The sequence below is a fragment of the Haemaphysalis longicornis genome, unplaced genomic scaffold (genome assembly GCF_048455015.1).
Source record: "Haemaphysalis longicornis isolate Haplotype H1 unplaced genomic scaffold, Haemaphysalis longicornis Haplotype H1 scaffold_9, whole genome shotgun sequence".
Taxonomy (NCBI): domain Eukaryota; kingdom Metazoa; phylum Arthropoda; class Arachnida; order Ixodida; family Ixodidae; genus Haemaphysalis; species Haemaphysalis longicornis.
In genome coordinates, this window is record NW_027526460.1 from 47,677,296 (window position 1) to 47,698,218 (window position 20,923).

Genomic DNA, 20,923 nt, shown 5'->3' on the forward strand with positions numbered 1-20,923 from the left:
TAGTCTCAAGAAGGTCGACAGTACGTACATGCAGAGAGTGGTACTGGCCAACGCTTACCTCCGGGTTTTCAGTTCGTGTTCCCCTCTGAACTCAGAACGTTGCAAAGATAGCACTTAGATTTGGTTCATTGTTCACACGACGTTAACGTCGATGAATCGCCTCCACAGCAACGATTAGCCTCACATTTTATCTTTTGTTGTGGAGCGACATCTACAAATGATTTGGGGGTTTTAGAACTTATTGATAAGCACGATCTCTCTATGGCTCACTCACTCACTCACTCACTCACTCACTCACTCACTCACTCACTCACTCACTCACTCACTCACTCACTTACTTACTCACTCACTCACTCACTCACTCACTCACTCACTCACTCACTCACTCACTCACTCACTCACTCACTCACTCACTCAATCAATCAATCAATCAATCAATCAATCAATCAATCAATCAATCAATCAATCAATCAATCAATCAATCAATCAATCAATCAATCAATCAATCAATTACAAAGCAGTGGTGGTTAATTTCCCTGAAAACCGCCAAGTTTAGCCAGCTTGTTAAGGCCGCGTAATTACCTCCCGCGTTTTTCAGGAAGATGGATAATAAAGGGCCTTTGAACGATGGAAAATAACCAGGCCTATTTGCAGTCGTTACTGAAGTCGAGCGTTCCTTAAATTGAGGGGCTGGGGTGCGGTGTCGAGCACTTAACGCAGCCACATGTTTGAGAGACAGGCACTTGCTTGCGCGTGTACATTTTTTCCTAAAGAGCGAGAATCCATCGGCCACGTTATCATCATCACTACCAGCCACCTTGCATAATCGAATCTTGCTCCCGTTGTGGCGGCAGGTTTTATTTTTCCCAAAAATTTAAAACATTTGTAGGGGTATAAACGTTCTCTCTTTAGCCGAAACGGGGATGTTTGAGCTGGTCACCCAGGAATGGTTGAATGTCGAAGAGAAAATAAAGGATGCTTGTCCGCACAGAACGCAACGCATTGCACATAAGTTACGAATTAAGGCTAAAATGATGGCTGTGTGTCACGATCAGAGAATCAAATGACGAAATCACTTGAAAAGATCGCTTTCGGTAGCAAAGAGAGAGAGAGAGAGAGAGAGAGAGAGAGAGAGAGAGAGAGAGAGAGAGAGAGAGAGAGAGAGAGAGAGAGAGAGAGAGAGAGAGAGAGAGAGAGAGAGAGAGAGAGAGAGAGAGCACAAGAAGACATAAGCCGCAAGCCGTATGCGGACAGAATTGCTTGAATTACGTTTGTAAAGTAAAAATGAGCAGAAAAGGACTAAGTTTACTTTTAAAGGACTAAGTTAAAAGGACTAAGAGTTAATTTTTTAACATTCTTTATTTAAAAAGCTATGCACACATCGGTATTGTTTTTTCTTTGGACGTTAATCTCCGTGTGAGAGATTAGCAGTGAACGTGTGGGCGTAGCGGTCGGCAGAGTTTACGTAGCTACTCTCACACAAATAACTGGAAACAAACAAAAAAAGATACCTTGAAGGGTAAATTAATTGACGTTAGAAGAGATTTTCCCACTCCGGCGCAGACGACTGCCAACGGCTTGCGGACTACGCGACGAAAGCCTAATTTCAGCGGGTACCGGGAACTTTAAGCAAAATGAAAATGTAACACCGAGGAAAATAAACTGAAAAAAAAGCAAGAGCGTGACAGCATCGCTACCTTTAAATAAAAGAAAACACAACCATAAATATAATAAACAATCATGAGAAATCCTGACGCAGATTTGTTTTAGATGCGTAAGCACACGCTAATTGGCTCATCACTAACCGAGTCGAATTGTACGTAGCTTGTTTCTTCTCATTTGGGTACATCAGAATGTTTCATCTTGGCTTTTCTCGTAATCAGCACGGCTCCTCTTCATCCCACCACGCCGTTGCTGATCACGGAGGCCGTGCGAAAAAGATTTTTTTATGCGTAGCAGTATTTAGCTGTTCCGCTACAGGGAACGGTGGGGTCCTTTACCACCCCCCCACCACCATACCCATCATCATCATCATCATAATCATCATAATCATCATCATGATGATCATACTCCTTTGCCGTCTGCAGGGCAAAGGCCTCTTCCATAGATTTCCAATTATCCCAGTCCTGTGCTAACTGCGAAAAAATTATCACCGCAAACTTCTTGAGCTCATCTGCCCCCTAAGTTTCTTCCGCCCCCTTCCACGCTTGCCTTCTCTAGGGATGCACTCTGTAGCCCTTAATGACCAACGGTTATCTTGCCTTCGCATTAGATACCCTGCCCACACCAATTTCTTCTTCTGAATTTCTAGCAATATGTCCTTAACACGCGCTTGTTCCCTCACCCACTTCTTGTCCTTCAACGTTACACCTATCTTCTTCCGTTCCATTGCTCTCCGAGTCGTCCTCAATTTAAGCTGAACTCTTTTAGTGAGCCTCGAAGTTTCTGCCCCGTAGGTGAGTCCTTTAACTGGGCATTTAATAATGATAATGTTACGAATGTGATGCTCTGTTAGAGTTTCACAATGGGGGAGTTTTCGCGCGAGTGCCTTTTTGTCCTTCAATAGTCACATCCCATCCACCAGGGTCCACAGAAGGCGCTGGGTGGAATAGAAGGCCAAATATAATTCTTGATTACGTGCGTATTAGCCTCTCTCTAATAACACGGAAAGGCGGGCTAGTTGGTTTGACATCTTAACGGTAACTTTTGCGCACTCGATACGGGGTCACTGCGCTTGTCTTCGTGTAATCTTTTTCTGTGTCCCCGTATCGAGTGCGCAAAAGTTACCGTTAAGTAGCCTCTCTCGCCTTCAGCCGTGTGGGTCTGTTAGGCCTACAGCAAATTTCCATCCCGTTAAGAGGTTCTACTCATCCCAGTATAGTTATCCCAGTATCCCAATATAATATCCCAGATTCCCAGCATAGGACCATATCCCCGTATACTATCCCAGTATACTATGCTACGTATGCCAGCATACAATAGTTAGCTTTAGTGCCACGAAGTATACGCGTTACAAGAAGAGAGGAAAGCAGCAGAAAAATGTGAGTTACAATATTGTCGATGTTCAAAAGCGCTGCGTGAGACGAGGGACTGATGCACAGGGAAGACACTGTGTGTCTTCTTTGTGTGTCTTCGCACTGTGTGTCTTCTTTGTGTTTCGGTCCCTGGTCTTGTGCAGCGCTCTTATACATCAGCAGTCATGCACCAACTCACCCAAAACCACTGATACGGTTAGTTGCAACTTGGTAAAGTGGACAAGCAGAAGCTGCAAGAAAAGCTAGCTAGGCAAACGCTGACAAATGGCGTCAGCTACAACAGAAATCCGTTGTACGCATCGGCGAAAGGGAATTTATGCTCGGGGCGGTTAGCGCTGGTTGCGCGAAAGGTAGAGGTATGTCATTTTTGTTGAAATCTTCATACCGTCGACTTGCAGATGTGGGGAAAAAAAGAGGACGGAAAGAATGGAAAAGAAAGAATGATGGCAGCTCTTACGACTGCTCTTGGCACACGTGTAGCTTGAAGCCGTTTTGGCGTTACGAAGTCGTTATATGACTCATTTTTCCGACGGTATACACGGTCAAGGGGTTCAGGTAAAGAGCGAGCTAATGCTTCCGACTGAACTTACCTTGCGCGAAACGATGAGACTGTGAAAAAGAAAAATAATGTCACTATAAACTAACAGAAACCAAGAGTAAAGTTTGCGAGTTGTTACCAGGTTACCCTGCCCATATATCGTCACTAACAGCCTCACCCTGGCTATTAGTGAGGGTATATGGGCGCTGGTGTAAAGAGGGAAGAGCGGGAAGGGACAGATCGGGGAAAAAAAGGGTGGGGGTATGAAATACGTTCCAACGCTTGAGAAAAAAACGGATCAGTCTGTCCAGAACGGACACGGTGTAATGTTCGGAAGAACTGCGCAGGACTTCCGGTTAAAAGATTTTATCAGTGTTCAGTAAGCTCGTCCCCACTGCGATCACGAACTAATTAGCATCTTTGTCTCTTTTTAGATGAATTAATACAGAGCTCGACATGACAGAGATTGCCGAGCGATCTGCAGCGCCAACAATAAAGGATTACCCCCCCCCCCCCACCCCCAACCCCCGGTTTGTCGCTGTTTTCCCCAAAAGAACTAAAGAGTTAATTTAATTGCCATTGTATACAATTTACTTAATTTACGTGCTCGCTGAACGGTTTCGGAGATCTTATCAGTGCTGCCTAAAACTCCATCAGTGCCGTATCACGTGCTCTGTGTAGAGCCTCGTGCAAAAAATTTTTATTTTTCGTTTTAGCGCCGACATGGCCGTTCTAAATTATTCTACAGGGAGGAATGAGCCATGAAAAGGGCTAGCGAATGTAGCGATTTCTTTTCCCGATAGCAAACAGTGAAAGAGGGGGAGGGAGAGATGAAGGAAGAGAGAGAGAGAGAGATACCGAAGCGATGATTGCGTACAAGTAAACACAAACTTTTTCGAGGACGACATCGCTGCTTAGCGCCAAAGCGAATTTGAAGAGAGACACCGTGTTATATTATGCAGATTAGGGTCGCGAATAATCAGGCGCTCTAGCGGAGACGGCGTCAATATCCTCCGACGTGAGAAGAGCCCTAGGAGGACGGGGAGCGAGAGAAGAGTGCGGTTGCTGAAAGAACGCTTTGCAACCTCAAAAATCCGCCGAGAAGAGAAAATGGGGAGAAAGAGAATGAGAGAAAAAGAGAGAAGCCGCTGTGACAAAGAAAACTACCTCTAGTCGGGGAAGGAAACGAGGGCTTTAGTGCTGCTAATCAATGCGCTAAGAGAACAAGCATGCGAAAATAACCATTAAAAAGGAGGAAATGATTGGATGCGGGAGGAGAGAGCGAGAGGTCGGCGGGCGAGACACGAGCTCAAGGAAGCGGGAGAGCAAATACGCTGGCGGAGGCGGCGGCGGCGGCCGCTTTGCATTTTCACTGGCAACGCGAGCGTAATTAGGAGGCATTAATCAGGCGACGAACACCGCACGAGCGTCGCAGCCGCTTTTGCTTTGTTTGCGAAAACTCGCAAGGGCACTCACTACTCGGCGCAGCACGTCGGCGTCCAAGGCTGCGGCGGGATTGTTTTCTGTCCTTCGTTTCGAGCTGATTTTGTCCCGTTCATTGTGTGGGAAAGGGCGCGGCTGTCGTTTGCTTCGATTCGCGCCATGTTTTACCGTTAATTGGTTCCAAAAGAAATAAGAAGACGCCACTGGAGCAGCGAGAAATGCGAAGTATATTTGCATTATTTTGTTGTTGTCCGTCTTGTTTGTTTACACGCGGTAAATCCATATTTTGCCATGCGGAAACGCGGTTTGTAGAAACTGGGAAGGGGATTAACGAGGCGGCGCGGAAGGTATGACGGATTGGTGACAAGTTGAGAGAAAGGTCGTGACTGAAAGTGCATCGCAGTAACGACGAAAACAGGGAAGAGAAGACGGAAAGTGCTTACGGAAGGTTTTCTGTGTGTTACTTTGTTTTCAAAACGGCGGACCGCTCTAGCGCACTGTATACACACACACACACACACACACACACACACACACACATATATATATATATATATATATATATATATATATATATATATATATATATATATATATATATATATATATATATATATATATGCACTCTCTCTTTCACACGTACACACACGCACACACACACACACACACACACACACACACACACACACACACACACACACACACACACACACACACACACACACACACACACACAGAAATGCAAGTACTCTGTGGTTGCAAAAACGGGTACACGGCACGTTGAAAGGATGCGACGGCCGTTTGAACGTCGGTCGCGCAGCATCCTATGTAAATACACGGAAAGTGCGGCAGAGTTAAAAGGCAAGAAAAAAAGAAACGGGTGCAAAATTTGCAGCGTGAACAGAAACGGCAATAGAAGGTACAAAAAGAGGCTGGTCTGTAAGGGTTCTCGAAAAGTGGCGAGAAAAGTAAAGGGGAAGGGCTTGTTATCGGCACCGGCGGTCGGACGCGTCGAGCGGAACCGGAAATGAGGACTCGGAACCAGCAGCCCTTTGTTTGAACGCCGGACTGGCCCGCGCTCTTTGTTGGCTGCGCGCCCGCCCGCCCGCTGCCGCCGCCTCTTTTCCCCCCTCCGGTGTTTTTGTTTTGGACACTGACCAACGCAAGCAACGGAGAAAGCCGAGCCTGCGCGTCGCAGCGTTGGGGATGTTTTCGCCATGCATTCCTACGGGTTGACGAGAACATTAATGACGGGCGGCATACATACGCTGCCGGCATTGACCCTACCAACAAGAGAAGGGAGAGGAGATTGCTTCTCTCTTGTTCAATTTACCCTGTGATTGAGGCTGAAGGGCCAAAAGTGGTACACGATTGGATACCAGTTTGATCACTCATTCACAATCAGACGGTAAACTTAAGGCTTTGTCTCTGCCCATGCATGCCATGCGTACTCTTCATGTTCCGAATAACGTTTTTTTTTGAAATTAATCTTGTGGCTACCCCGTCCGCTGCAGTCGTGTCCAATAGTGTTCGATATTTTCCGGTATTTGCCCCCTGATTTGATTTATTTATTTATTTATTTATTTATTTATTTACTTATTACTTATTTATTTATTTATTTATTTATTTATTTATTTATTTATTTATTTATTGCAGGGTTTAACACGCCGATGCAACGCAGGCGATGAGGCGCGCTGTAGTGGAGGTCTCCGGATTAATTTTGACCACCTGGTGATCAATAACGTGCGCCGAAATCTCGTACACACGGGCGTTTTTGCTTTTCGCCTTTGTCAGAAAAGCGGCTGTGTTCAAACGTAGGAAAGGATCTCACGGACGTCCAATGGGCCGGTTGCTTTGGGTGTCATGAATACGTACAAGAGCATGGTAGTTTTAACAACAGAGCTGTTTAAGCTTTTAGTTCCGCCGTATAGCGTTACCAAAAAAAAAAAAACACCAAGAAAAAACATCGAGCGCACGTGAGGATGCGCCTTCTGAGGAGTGCCCGGCGTCGGCCAGCTCGTCCTTCGAGAACACTCTGCCCGGCGTGCGTGGCGTGATCTCTCGCGTACTCTTCTCCCCAGTTGCCGTGCACTCGCGCCTCAAGTGGGGAGCGCAGACGCCGAGTTCGCGAAGCTGATCGCCGCGTGTTCAAGCGCGTGCTAACGCAGTCCACTTTGGGAGAGATGTGAAAGGCTGCGTACAAAACGATCCGGTCCTGCCAGTGATGGAGAAGTTTCTTCAGCAAGTTCGGAAATCCATGTTAGGTGCAACATCCGGTTCTCCGACGAAGGGAGAGGGGCCGCCAGCTCTGCTGTTTCTCCAGCCTTGCACCACTGGTGCAAGGTGCACCCATATTTTTATGTAACAAATTCCTTTAGTAGAACTCTTTTGGACATGTTAAAGTGAATTCAAGAGGTAATGAGGCTTCGACCATAGACTTTAATTCTTTCTCGCTAATCTTTGTCTCATTACCTCTTTTTAAAATACACTCCGAATTCTTCTATCGGTCATGAACGTGGATTAAACGTATTTTTTGCCTATAACAAACATTCTGCAGTTCAGTGTACAGCGCATTAATATCGTGCAGCTATATATACATGCAACCTATATATACATGATCATCACACGAGTGACGTGGAAAGTAGAAAAGTAAAAGTAATGATAAAAAAATGAGGTAATGATAACGAATTCGTTTTCGAAAGAATTGGTGAGTACAATGAATGCGGTGACAGACAAGTAATGTATTCAATAAACAAAAGAACATATACACACACACACGTAGCTCCACACAAATCATTCGCCTCGATAGAGAAGTAAGTGGCTTAATACCACCAAAGGTGGCATTCACGTCTTTTTCCCATTCCCCGAAACGCGCTTGTCGCTGTAGAATCATCATCGAGTCAAAATATACACGCGGCGAAATGGGGGTATTTTTATGTGTGAATGTTTGTGCAACCAGTGAGTTTTTGCCTCTTAGACAGACAGGAGAATCACAATATGCCCATTGTCGCGGCACTAAGTCATGCTTTTCTTTCTACACAATTTGTCTTTAGGTTGTTCTAGTTCTACCTACTCAAAAACTTTTTTCTACCTCCGACGATTCTCCCAGGCAAGTTGTCATCAAGTAGAGCGCTGTTTATGTTTGCGCTCATCCATTCGCGGAAAACGCAGGCCCCTTCGGACACGTTCCCCACGCATCCTCCGAGGAGCGCTTGTCGTCGACAAGGAGGAGGAAGAGGTACGGCAGCGCGTGTTTGCCCAGCGGGGGGTCGCTCTCATTAGAGTGCCGTCACCATTGTGTCGTTCGGCACGGTTCGGGTTCGGCCGTGCTTAAGCTCGCGCACGCTCGCTTCGGAGTGTTGATGCAGTGGCCCGACAACATCATTTCCATGCTCCGAGGACCGTGTTCGTTTGCGCTCCACTTCTCGAGCGAGATTAGGAGCAGCGGCGCGGCTGATTGAGCTATGGGTCGCCTTCGTACAAGCTCGAAGCCAAGCCGAGACTAGTCAAGCCAAGGACGCTGGCTGCCCTAAGTCGGCGTGCATACAAACGCTGGCGCGCTCATCTCCTGTGCCCCGCTTTTCATTTCAAGACAATTCATGCAGATGCCTTCTGAGATTATTGGAGTTTCTTCAGTACTTCGCAGATGAATGCTCGAAATGGGGGCTAAGGCGGCCCGTCGAGTGGCTGCTAAACGTTGGCCGTACTGGCCTTTGCAACCTGCGGACATGCATGTCTAACTCTAAGTCTCATTTAGCGCTAGTTACAACAACAGTTCTTCGTCCAAAACTGTATCCTGGCTTGAAACAATGGAATTAAGGCTGGGTGAAATTATTATTAAGCCTCACGGCCCTCACGGCACGAGTACCATCACGGTGGGAGTGAAGACTCGGCGGCCTAGTCTCAGTAAGTTTAAGCCCATTCCACCCGGAAAGTCTGCGCTGTCTCCTTGTTCGTGTTCACTAAAATTGGTACAGGCAGGTCTGAGGAGATTTCATTGCTCGGGTGGCGCCTATTGTAATTGATGCAAGGGGCGCTCGGCCCTCTTGGCGCGCCACTTTGAGGCGCCCTGCCGGTTACGCGATTCATAATCCAATCGCTCTCTTCTCACCCACGGCAGGCGCGCGTATACGTTCCCTCGCGCTGTAGCTTAAGGCGGGCGGGGAAAGCTGTGTGGAAGAGGATATGTATACTTACGCGCCCACCCTGTCCTTTAACGCAATACGTTTTATATGGAGGCTTCCAGAAGAAATTGACATACCAGATCGTCACGTTCGAGCGGCACGTCGTTACCGTACCATTGCAAAAACACTGCGTCCGTGCAACCCTTACGAAGACGAGGTAAGTATAGGCAAACAGTTTTCTCAACTACGGGTGCTGATGGCAGAGTTCGAACACGTAAACATTTAACGGATAGGAAGCCTCGTGCGCATTTGGGATAAAACCTATGTGCATGAGAAACTGTAGCAGTGTTCTTGCTATTAAAAATATAGATTAGAATACCTGTCACAAAAACAACGACAAAAACAACCTCCCCATCTCGGTTTGAAAAAAACTACGTCGAAAACACGAGCTATCTGCAAAAGAACGAAGCGAACAAAACTAAAAGATTAGTGCGCTAGCTGGAGAAGCGCCGTGACGAGCGAACGTGCCACCCTCCCTCCCTCCCCCCCCCCCCCCAAAAAAAAAAAAGAGAAGGCTGTGTCTGGAGTGCCGTCTGACGATACTATAAACACTCCACTACATCGACGGCCACCGGGAGTTTTGTAAAAAAAAAAATGCCGCGTTTGGCACTACATCGCTCTACATAACGTAAAGTAAGGTAACTCAACCTTAACCTGAGGCCGGTTTCAGACTGTTGCCGCAACTGTTGTAGTAACTTTAACGAATGACGTCATTTCACGCCTTAGGCAACGGAACTGCGTGAAACGCCGTTTTGTTACGCCCATACATCACGATATGGCTTTTGCGTTGGTAGTCTGATCCGAACCTAACCTAACCTAACATAACATGACCTAACAAACCCAAAACACAAAACAAAACAAAACAAAACAACACAAAACTAACCATCACCACAAAATTTCTCATCCAAATTAAATGTAAAAAAAAAAAAACAGAACCGGTATTGATGCCGGTTTCGAACCACCACCCTTGCCATCAAGAGGCTTTGGGCGAACCCCTAGACAAGAACGACAGACGCTTCAGACGGTACTAGTCTAGTCCTAAATATGCAAATGTCGTGAGACGGCACACTAGCCATGCCTGCAGCGCTGATCTAGAGCGCCGTCGGACTACACTGCGAAAGAAAGAAAAAAAGGGAAAGATTTTCTCGCTGTTCCCGCGTCGCCAGAAGGAACCACTCATTTGGGCGTCCCGTGGGTGGGGCCTACGGTGTAACCCTAGGCCAAAATTGGGCATTACCCCTTTGGGTTTACTTTGATGAACTAATTTTATGCCTCTCCGTCGTGTTTAGCAAAGTCCAGTTAACCTAATTGTTTCTTTTATCTTTCGACTTATCGTTACACTGTTCATTTCACCAGCTTTGACCGCCCTATTCTCCAGGGTGTGTGTGTGTGTCACTTTGTGGCATTTACCTTAAACTTGAGTGATCACAGGCTGACTGACACAGCGCTGGAGGTAGAAGCAAAATAATAGTGGCTGGTGCAGTCATTGTACTCGGCCGTTTCGTTGTAAAGTGTTAATTCTTCTCCGTCGTTTAAATTAAAACACAAATGAGCACAATGCAGAGATCTCGCTCCCCAATTGTTCCTGACGGGATGAGATTCAGTGCATTTCCTGAAATCCAGAAGGATGCTATTACCATATCACTTTATGATCGGTGGAAGTGATTTCGCTTGATATATGCGCCTTGTGCGAATCAGCAACTGAACTTAATTTTTTGTACACTGGCAAGAGAGTTACGACTTCAATTTTGCTAAAAGAAAGTTTCGTTTTTTGGTACTAAAACAGCGTGAGGTCTGAAAACTAGCGTAAAACTTGGACCACTAATGATGTTTAATAAAAAGTTTGTTAACACTCTTCTCAGCTGTAAAATGCGTGATGAAGGCATTAATTCTAACCCCTTGGACACGTTTACACCGTTCACCACCTTTCTAAATTTCTAGCCTTATCCCTACCAGTTCACCAGAATCACTAGACGAACTTCATGCTTTGTACAGTCACTGGAAATTCTTGGTTTCCAGGTTTCTTTTTTTAGTTAACGTGAACCCGGCGCATCCATCAGCGTCGAAGAGGTTGAACCAAACTTACCTGGAGGCGCGTCGTGGTCGGTGTCCGATTGTGGAGAACTGGGAACGTACGCCAACGCCGGAAGCGCTGAAAAATAGAGCACACGGCGGTCATTATACGCTCTGGCTACCACCATACGGGCTCTGTCTTTTGTTCTGTACTCGTCAAAGGTTAGCGCAATCAGGACCTCACATCGAATAGCGTATATGTACGGCGAACAAGGACGATTGGCCATGCCTGTCATTAATTTACCAGAGGAAAGAAGAGCATGATTGGAAGGGAAATATGAGGATGATTTTAATTAGAAAGCACGATACTTTCATTGCTGCTGTGTTCACTGCAACGTACTCTCGACGCCACGTCACGATTCTGTAAAGCGACAATGTTTTCGTCCTTGCATTGCCTAAAATAAAATGTAATGCTTTAGCATTGCAACACAAAAGCATTCTGTGTCTCTCCGAATTTTTCATTTATTTAGATGACGGCGCGCGATGTGAAATTACCCAACCAGGAAACGATAGATATTTCCATATTTTTCGACTCAGGGGGCACCTAAGTCTCTTGGTCCCAGAGGAAGTGCGCGGGGTAGGACACACAAAATTCTACTAGAATTATGGCAGCCTGCCAGTCGTTTAGGCATTGTATGCACGGAAAGAACAAGTGCCACTTGAGAAACTTTTAAAGCGAAGCTTTAGTGTCTTTGCTGGTACCGTTGTACACCAATACGCCCTGCAGGAAAGCCAACTTTCTCTGACGATGGTGCAGGTTGCTTGCGTGCTTGCAAACTAAGAACTTTGTGGGGAAGTATTCACAAAATGATGAGGTATGCGTGGTCTGCGGAAAAGAAACACAAACTATGCGGCACATGGTGTTAGAATGCGATGGTATCCATCCAAATCTACATGAGGGAAATATTCGGCTTCTAGAAGCCCTAGGATTTAAGGGTAGCGCAGAGGGAGTTAACTTCAAGGCTGTCGGGGCGACGAAAAGAAGATTATTAGAATGCTGGTGGACGAAAAGCAGAGAGGGGAATATTGGCTAGGACAGTTACTACCTCTAACAGGGAAAAAATATTTTGTGATTAATAAGCTTTGTGCGCCTGCCCTAAGCAGCGTTAGAATTAAACCAAGAGTATAAAACATAGGTATATCAGTTCTTTTTGGTAAGATGACACGTCATCACCACGCTACAAAAAGGAAACCAATAGCAATCATCAGTTATGAATGATCGTGGGTGAATTGAAAGAAAAAAACGCTTTCCGTGGCGGGAATCGAACCTGGGCACCTCACGATATGAACCCGGTGTCTATCTGATTGCTCCATTTCGACACGGTCGAAGCGAACGCCAAGCGGCAGGCACCAATTCGCGCCGTACACCCCAAACCCAAACGTTGGGCCAACGGAGTGCACACCTGAGAGTTACTGTGGGTATTCTAGAAACTTGGTGCACCTCCAGTGTAGCACATACTCGCAGTATGGTAGTGACCAACCAAAGAATCCATCACGAGAAAGCTTAGCGTTCAACCATCGTCGTCGTTAGACGGAGGAGTGCTTGATTTTGAAACAAGTTTCAGCTCGTCCAACTTATTTACAAAACACACGAACACGCCCGTACTTAGTAATCGTGGGTCATTGTACCTCGCGCCCTAATGCGAGAAGAATGGCCTGGCAAGACGACCTGCTCTGATGGCTCGACATAACGATTATCTCGGACTAAGATGCATCCGGCCAGCAATTTCCCATTTCCAATTAATTTTCCTACGTACTTGTTTATTCGCCGATGCCAATCTCTTAGGCTCGCCATTAACGGAAGAGCTGACCGGCCTAGTTTCCGCACCGTTGGGAGTCGTAATTAGTTTCGGAGAGTCTTCGGGTAATCGCTCTAACGCGCTGCCCTGAGCATCGTTAGAGCGATGTTGTTCACGGCCAGGCTGATGCCCAGGACACGCGCCTTCGGCAGATGCCGTACGTGATTTCGCCGTTAGCGACGGCACACCAGAGTTCTGGTACATCACAGTTCTCACCGTTGGGGAGACGTGTCAGACCAGAAGTTCAGAGGAGAGCTCGAGCCATCGTTGCCACCGTCATCTAGCACTTAGAGTTGAGGTTGGATAAATTCGTCATGAATACCTGTGTGAAACTTCGCTTCTATGCTCGAGTGCAAATTAAGAACGGCGATAGCTCATGCAGCGTATCATTCCGCTAATGCGACGGACTCATGACCTAAACGCGCGCGCGCGGTTTGGAAGGAGATTGCGCTTAAGGCATGACATCGTCTGCTTCGTCTCACCTAGTTTGTTTTTCGGCCCTGCGGCAGTTTATAAGCAGGTTAAGTGGCAAAAATTACGAAAACGATCCGTGGCATGTTTGAAGTACTCGTAGTGGCACGCTCTTTGCGCCGTGCGGAGGAACGGTCGGCTTCGGTGATGAGGCGCAGGGACAAATTTGGTTGTCGTTCTCAAGTCGTACCCGAGTATAGTCTGCCTTTGACATCTGAAGGGAACTGACGGGGCGATACCCTATTAATTATGCTGTTATGTTATCACTGTTCAAACCAAGGTGGTCGGCGTTATCAAAGTGCGTATTTCCATTGTCTTGTTCTCACCTATGGGGCATCAAACTATAATCCACTAAAAAGAGCTGAATTTGTCTATATCTTAAGTATATATTGGCAACCCTAGCAAGTATTGGCGCCGCATTTAAATTTTGAGGCTTTTCACGCCAGAGCTGCACCTGGGCTGGGAATCTGGCCGCAGTGGAGTGCTACGAGTTATGTTATGCGTATTTAGGCCGGAAGAAATTTGTAGTTATCTTTCCACACAATGTTAAGTATACCTTTGGAACTCTGGAAAGTTTTGGTGCCAATTTAACTCCAAATGAGGGTTTCCTCTCCCAAGATGCAACTGGGATATGGGGCGCCCTGAGGTGTTGTTCTACGAGTTAATTTCTAGGTGTATCTGGCGGGTGAAGTCGCCTACCACTATCTTTCCACTCTGGGCGAGTGTATGAGGCGTTGCCGCCGCGTCCTCTTAAAATATTCCCGATAAGGACGCGGGGCGTCCGTACATCTTGAGCTCACTTTTCCCGAGAAATATATAGGGGAACAATTTTTCGCAGAAGCTTCGGTGACCTTAATGCTATCGCCAGTTGCTGTGGCAACGCAGCTTTTGTCTATGAATGAGGACTCGGTCAAGAGAGGTTGACAAACCACCAGCGTGTTTCACTCATAGTCTCTCCACACAAAAGCTCTCTCCACACAATTTCCCCTTGAAGCTCCAGAAACTCGGCGTGGTGAATGCACTGAACAACTGCTTCGTCGCGCTTTCCCAGGCCACACGGCATTACCAGCCACTACTTGCACAAGACGCGCCGAGTTGCCTCCCCTCACTGTCACGTATGCAGTGTTCTCGAGGACATAGAACCTGTACTGTGTGTGTGTCCCCGTTATGACACCCCGCGGCTAACCTTGAAAGGAACTTTGGGACTGCGTGCTGATGCACCACTGAAGCTTTGCCACGCCATTGGTCCATGGCACTCAACTGCAGCGGCAACACGGAGTACACGGGCCTTGGTGTCATTTCTCCGGGACTCCGGCCTGAATGAAACCCTGTGAACGTTTGCTTAACTTTACTTCTGTTTGCGTGCTGTGTGCGTGATCCCGCGCCTGTCCGTCTGTGTGCTTATTTGCGTTTGTAGAGTCTGAGTTTTTGTGTGTTCGCTTCCTTTCACTTTCGCACATCTCATGTTCACGTGGAGTAGCAAGCCAAGCTCGCTGCTAGGCTGACTTCTCTTCATCATTAAAGGCATTCCTCCTCCTCCCTCCTCGGTGTGGTGTACCGTATTGTACCGCACGAGTATTTGTCGTACCTCCGCGTACCCTTCGAGGAGAAGTTTCACAGCAAGAATGTCTCTCCACTCTGCCTTTAGAAGACGCGAATTTTGGTATTAGAAGCGAAAGACAGCAAGGCGTCAATTCTACGCTGTCACCCCGTTTATGGCAAAAGTTGACCCCACCCCCTACTTCACAGCAGGTGATTCAACATGGCTGCATTTACTCGAGTGACAATCTGACGCTTTGTGTGACAGGGTACGTAACACACTAAGCACCGAGGTGTTTTAGCCTCGCTTGTCACGTTACTTTCTTTTAACAGATGAGCTGTTGTAGCTGGCCGTAATGTGTGGCGCGTAAAGTGTTAGAAACTCCAAGAAAATGCCGAGCACTCGTAAGCGCGTGCCTGGTGGCAACTGCAGAGCGTCCCCAGATCGCGCAATGACTTTAGCAAAAAAAAAAAAAAAATAGACAGGCGCAAATCTTGCGCAGCGCCTCGCGTTGCCTAGCAACCAGCAACGCCACAGCTGGCGCAAAAGCTGATCCACGGAACCTAGATGCGACTCCAGTAACGCCGCGGCGCACGCGTCGTGCACGTACGAACCACCGCTGCGCCCCGGCTGTCCTCAAGCGCTACCGCAAATGTAATGCTTGGTATGAGGAGCACGACGATATGAATGCATATGACGATGGCTACTACTAGCACAGTGCAAAGCGACGGAGGAACATGTAATGAAACAATTTCAAACTTGTACAAATGCGTGGTGATGTATCTTTCAGTTCTCACGTAGAAAGAAACCCTGCAGCTTCGCTATGGTTCAGCTTTGCGTGACTTAGTGCAAGCTTCGCCATTTTTTCTAGGTGATTTTTTTATCAACTTCACCAAATTGGCTTGATGTTAGGCCTGAAGTTGGGCTGCCTCTGTCATTTTTAATGCGGAAGCATTGTGGGCCCAATGAGGCGAGAAACGCGGCGTTGTGAGCAGCGGATGCTCACCGTTGCACGTTCCTTCAATTACAAAAGTAAAAACCGCGGAAAGAGTGGGGTTTGAACCCAGGGACGAGAGGTGACGGGAAAGGGAGTTAACCGCTACTCTCCTTATCTTCTGCACCACACCAAAGGTGGGTTACATATGGTAGCGGGTAATCGAGAAAATTTTGCCATTCCTTCCTAAAGAAAGATTAGAGAAGCGCGAAAGCTTTCCAAATCGCAAGCGAAGAACGAACCCATGAGACGATTTTTCGCGCATGAAATAAACGCATCTACGAATTATGTAAATGTATACCGATACGTGGTTTATGAGATAAAGGTATACTATTGCACTTCTTCTTCATGATCAATTGGTGTATTTTCTTATGTAGAACCTATTCCTTGTTTAGCGATTTTCAAGTAACTGTTTTGACACAATGAAATCCTCCGTTTCATGCACATGCCCTGTGTCCAGAGATCTTATCAGAGCGTTTGGGTCGACAAACCGGTTTATGGGGAAATGCTTAGTTTTGTGACAGGACGCCATCGGCCCCCTAAGAACAAAGCTTTCGCTTTAAAACGTTCGGCGACGATCGAGTTCTGTACCCACTAAAACTTCTTAGCAGGAGCCGTAGTCCCAACGCAGCCTTCCAAACAACTTTCCAATATTGTCGCATACAGATTTTCGGTCGCAGCGTCTTTGTGTTTACTCTGTTGGAACATTTCCTTTTCACTCTATGCTGTGAAATGAAAACATTAGACCAGAGCCAATTTTATTTTTTCGTTGTTAACTGGGGGATATGGACACAACCGCCCACCATGTTCAAGGCTTCCCCTGTTAGTAATAAACTATGGTCCGGGGCCCATTTCTGTTTTGGTCGACGCTGTTTTCTTCGAAACTCTCCAACCTAGTCTCCTCGAGCTTCATTGAACACCGGAGTGAAGTTATAAGGAGTTATGACAGCCGGAGTAGGGCCTCCTGCAGACGCCGCGTCAGTAGCAGCTGACCCAAAGTCTCGGCGCTCTCGAAACTTTGCCAATCAAAGCCATGATTGCAAGTTCCTCTCTTCTAACTCCAATCGCATTCAGCTAGCTTCTCGCTCAGTAGCCTTTTGATCTCGTGACTTCGGGAGTACGTCCCCAATCCATTCTCGGAACTACGTATCGCGTAACCCAAGGCGCTCCTCAGCGGAGATTAATTCCTGTGCGCTCGTCTCCCAACCGAATCTAAGACAAAAGTACAGCCATAAACCTCAGAAGTTCAATCGCCGGGTCCTGTCGCGGACGCCAATTTTGTCAAAGAAGGTTGGTTTGAGGCTACCGGTGGAGTCTGAGGCACGCCACAGGGCCAATAACGAGACGAGAGCGTGTGTACTTCCCTGAAGAAGCGTATCTTAAGATCCAAACAACTATACAAACGACAAACAGAAAAAAACTGCAAACGGTCTCTGATGAAAATCGAAAATCACAACCAACGTACATAAAAAAAAAGAAAGCATACTAGGTAAAAAAGTGTAGAGCTCTTCCACTACTGTGAAGATGGGAGACCAGCGAAGCTGTATCGAGTTAGGCATGGTGATTTGTCAGTGGCTAAAGTATTGTGCTGCAGAGCACGAGGACGCGGGTTCGACTTCCGGCCGCGGCGGCCGCTTCTCTGATGGAGGTGAAAGGCGAAAACGACCGTGTGTACGAGATTTCGGCGCACGTTAAAGGTCCCCAGGTGGTCAGAATTAATCCGGAGCCATCCACTACGGCGCGCCTCATCTCCTTCGTTGCGTCGGCGCGTTAAACCCTACAATCAGTCAATTAATCAAGGTATGGTGATTTGCTATATTTATGGAATAAACACACCTATGCCTTCGTTATTATTAATTCTAAGATATTTCTCATATAATTTTTTTTGTTTGTAGTTTTGATAAAACAAGAGTTAAACCCGCCTTATGGAGCTTTACTCCCTCCGTAAACGGCCATGCATTCACAGGAGGCAAGAATTATGTAAAGTTTAGAATTTCCCTGTAAAATATTTTGGGCAAGAAATGAACTCGGCGAAACGATTGAGTTGTCTTAGCGGACAATATAAGTATAACTTTTTTTGCGAGATGCCTACATTAGTATGATAGCGAAAGAGCGTTTGCAGCGAGCACGTGTGATTTTTCGTCGACTCGATAGACGCAGGAAGCTTTGTTCAAAATCTAGTGCAAGACAGCTTTGCTGTAAAAAAACACAAATAGAAAAGTTCACACAAAAGGTTCACCAAATGTGGCGTAGGTGATGTGGCGCGTGTGATGTCGCGAGCAGATGCGTGGCGGTGCGGGGCAGTGATGGCAGCGTTTCGCGTTCCTGAACCTCAGCAGAGGGGGCGACACTGTGTCTGGCAGAAAACAGCCGGCCGAACCAGCAGGTCACGTACGGGCGTCAGGACGCAACAGGCAGCGGGAACCGGGCGGCAAGTTTCGTTCGTCAGGGTACCACCCCACGGACACGCAATTACGGGCTCGGAGGATGCCTAGGCGCCACTCGGAGCACCTCTATGGTCCGGCTCCGAAAGACCGACGAGGTTCGAGTCTACCGCCTGTACGCGACACTTCTTAATCAAACTCCGTCATCAGCTCGGATTGTTGCCTCCTCTCCAACCATACGTCCCCACTCTTCTCCGTCCAACCCCTGTGGCGGCTCCCATAGGCTTGATGTCGCGAAGGGCATCGTCCCGCAAAAGCGCGTTGCTGCGTTCGCATTTCTGCCGGGGCTTGCAATCAGTTGGCACGTGTCCGCTTAACTTGAGACCAGCGCGTTGCCTCAGCTCAAACTCGTTTATGTAGCGTTTCCTTGACCCCTTCTTGCTGTGGTGTCCCCTGCCTTAATCAACATCTACATCGTCCTGTTCTGACGACCTCTCCCTTCTACCACTTATGTTAACAAGTTGAACTCCGTGAGCACTTCTATACTTTAGGCCGCTGGGTCTCTAATCTAGGAAAGAGCCGGCCTCAGACCCTTGAACGACGCTTAAAACGTACCATTGACTCTTGCTGCGCTTTATCTTTCGGATGCACAGAGCTGCGCCACTGCTACGAGGATGCGTGCCACGCCATATCCTCCATTTTTGTTGAGATGGATCGTGTGCCATGCCAATCATATTCTTGTCAAATCTCTTTTTCTCTAGATTTAGGCGCAGGTTAAAGATCCCCAGGTGGTCAAAATTATTCCGGAGCCCTCCCCTACAGCACGCCTCACCGCCTGTGTAGCGACGGCGCATTAAACCCTACGACCAACTCAATCAATCTTTCCCTCTATTCCCCTCTTTTTTTTTACGTTTCAGCCTAAATATTTTCTTGCGTTCTTCGGGCGTATTTTAATTACATTCATTAATTGAGTAAACTCTTAGTGGGTATGCACAATTTTGTGTGGGTCAGCATCACCTTCAGTAAGCTCACTTTTTGGCGTCGTCGACTGAGCCGGAACGAGCGTACAAATTATTAACAGCGAACCTGTCGAGCAAATCGTTTATGTATGGGGCTCGCAATTAAAAATACCAAGAAAATGCCGTGCGCTTGTGCACGCGTGCCTCAAGAGCACGTTGACGGGGTGACGGCAGGCCTGATAACGTTGTATGGATTGTATTTCGTTTATGAAAAGTGATCACCACGTCATAGCTAGCTTCAATCAAGTATTTGGAAATTCAGTAACCGATTCATCTCCGGACGCCTATTCCACCTTACTAATTGTTCGAATAGTTTTCATGCAGACAGCCTGCCGAAACTACCAGATTGGCCGAATTTCTTCATCAGGCCCTCACATCCTCAAAAAAAGCTCAACGACTTCTGACATCCGCATCGTCTGGGCTCCTGGACACGATGCCATTTCCGGCAATGAAGCGGCTCACGCTGGCGATCTGATACACCGAGCCATTGCCAACGGTGGCCAATGTTTACCCCCTCAAGATCGACCCCACCCATTGAGTGGCTACACGGACATTCCCGCTCATTAGAGGCAAACTCGCCATCGCCTCCCACCACCACACTGGCGCCTCTCCAGAGAGGAAGCTACAACTTGGCGGCGGCTCCAGACGAATACCTACCCACATCCCACCCGCCTCCACCTCATCTTCCCCACCCAATACCCTTCCCTCTGTGCTCACTGTCCCCAGCCTGGCACCCTCTAGCACATCATATGGGAGTGCCAACGAACTCCGGACTTGTCCGCAATTCCCAACCCCACCAACGAGCAGTGGAGGGCTTCCCTGGCCAGCCCAGACCCGGATCCTGCTGACCCGAGCAAGGACAGGGAGCCCAAGTCAAGGCATCCCGGACTAGGGATGCCTTCCACGGGGCGAGGCCCATTCATCAGCCTCTGCTCGGCAAATAAAATATTTATGCTCTCTCTCTCTCTCTCTCTCTCTCTCTCTCTCTCTCTCTCTCTCTCTCTCTCTCTCTCTCTCTCTCTCTCTCTCTCTCTCTCTCTCTCTCTCTCTCTCTCTCTCTCTCTCTCTCTCTCTCTCTCTCTCTCTCTCTCTCTCTCTCTCTCTCTCTCTCTCTCTCTCTCTCTCTCTCTCTCTCATAAACTATGAAAGAACATAGCCACGAGTCTTCATACGCTACTTTTTGAATGGTCGGATTAGTCATACTGTTTTCAAACAAACAAACAAAAAAAAAAGGTCGCCACCCCGCCCTGCGAGAGTGGATGTCCTGGAAAGCTGTTGTTAACCACTACAAATGCTGATGCGGGATGGTATGCCATGTTTCTCGTAGTCTTGGAGAGCGTGTCGCTTGTGCTCGGCTTATATGGTGGTAAATGCTGGGTCCTGCCTAACTTGACGCATGCGCTCGGTGTCGGGAAAGAACGGCTCTGTTTAGTGACTCTAGTC

At 47.4% G+C, this 20,923-nt stretch overlaps 1 protein-coding gene across 1 annotated transcript in view; it reads right to left on the reverse strand.

The window, feature by feature from the left end:
• The window catches only part of LOC144152777 (potassium voltage-gated channel protein Shaw-like), a 246,572-nt gene that overhangs the window by 131,136 nt on the left and 94,513 nt on the right, over positions 1-20,923 (reverse strand). The window contains 1 exon segment of the mRNA XM_077684222.1: positions 11,287-11,352. The gene's annotated coding sequence lies outside the window, so the exon portion shown is untranslated.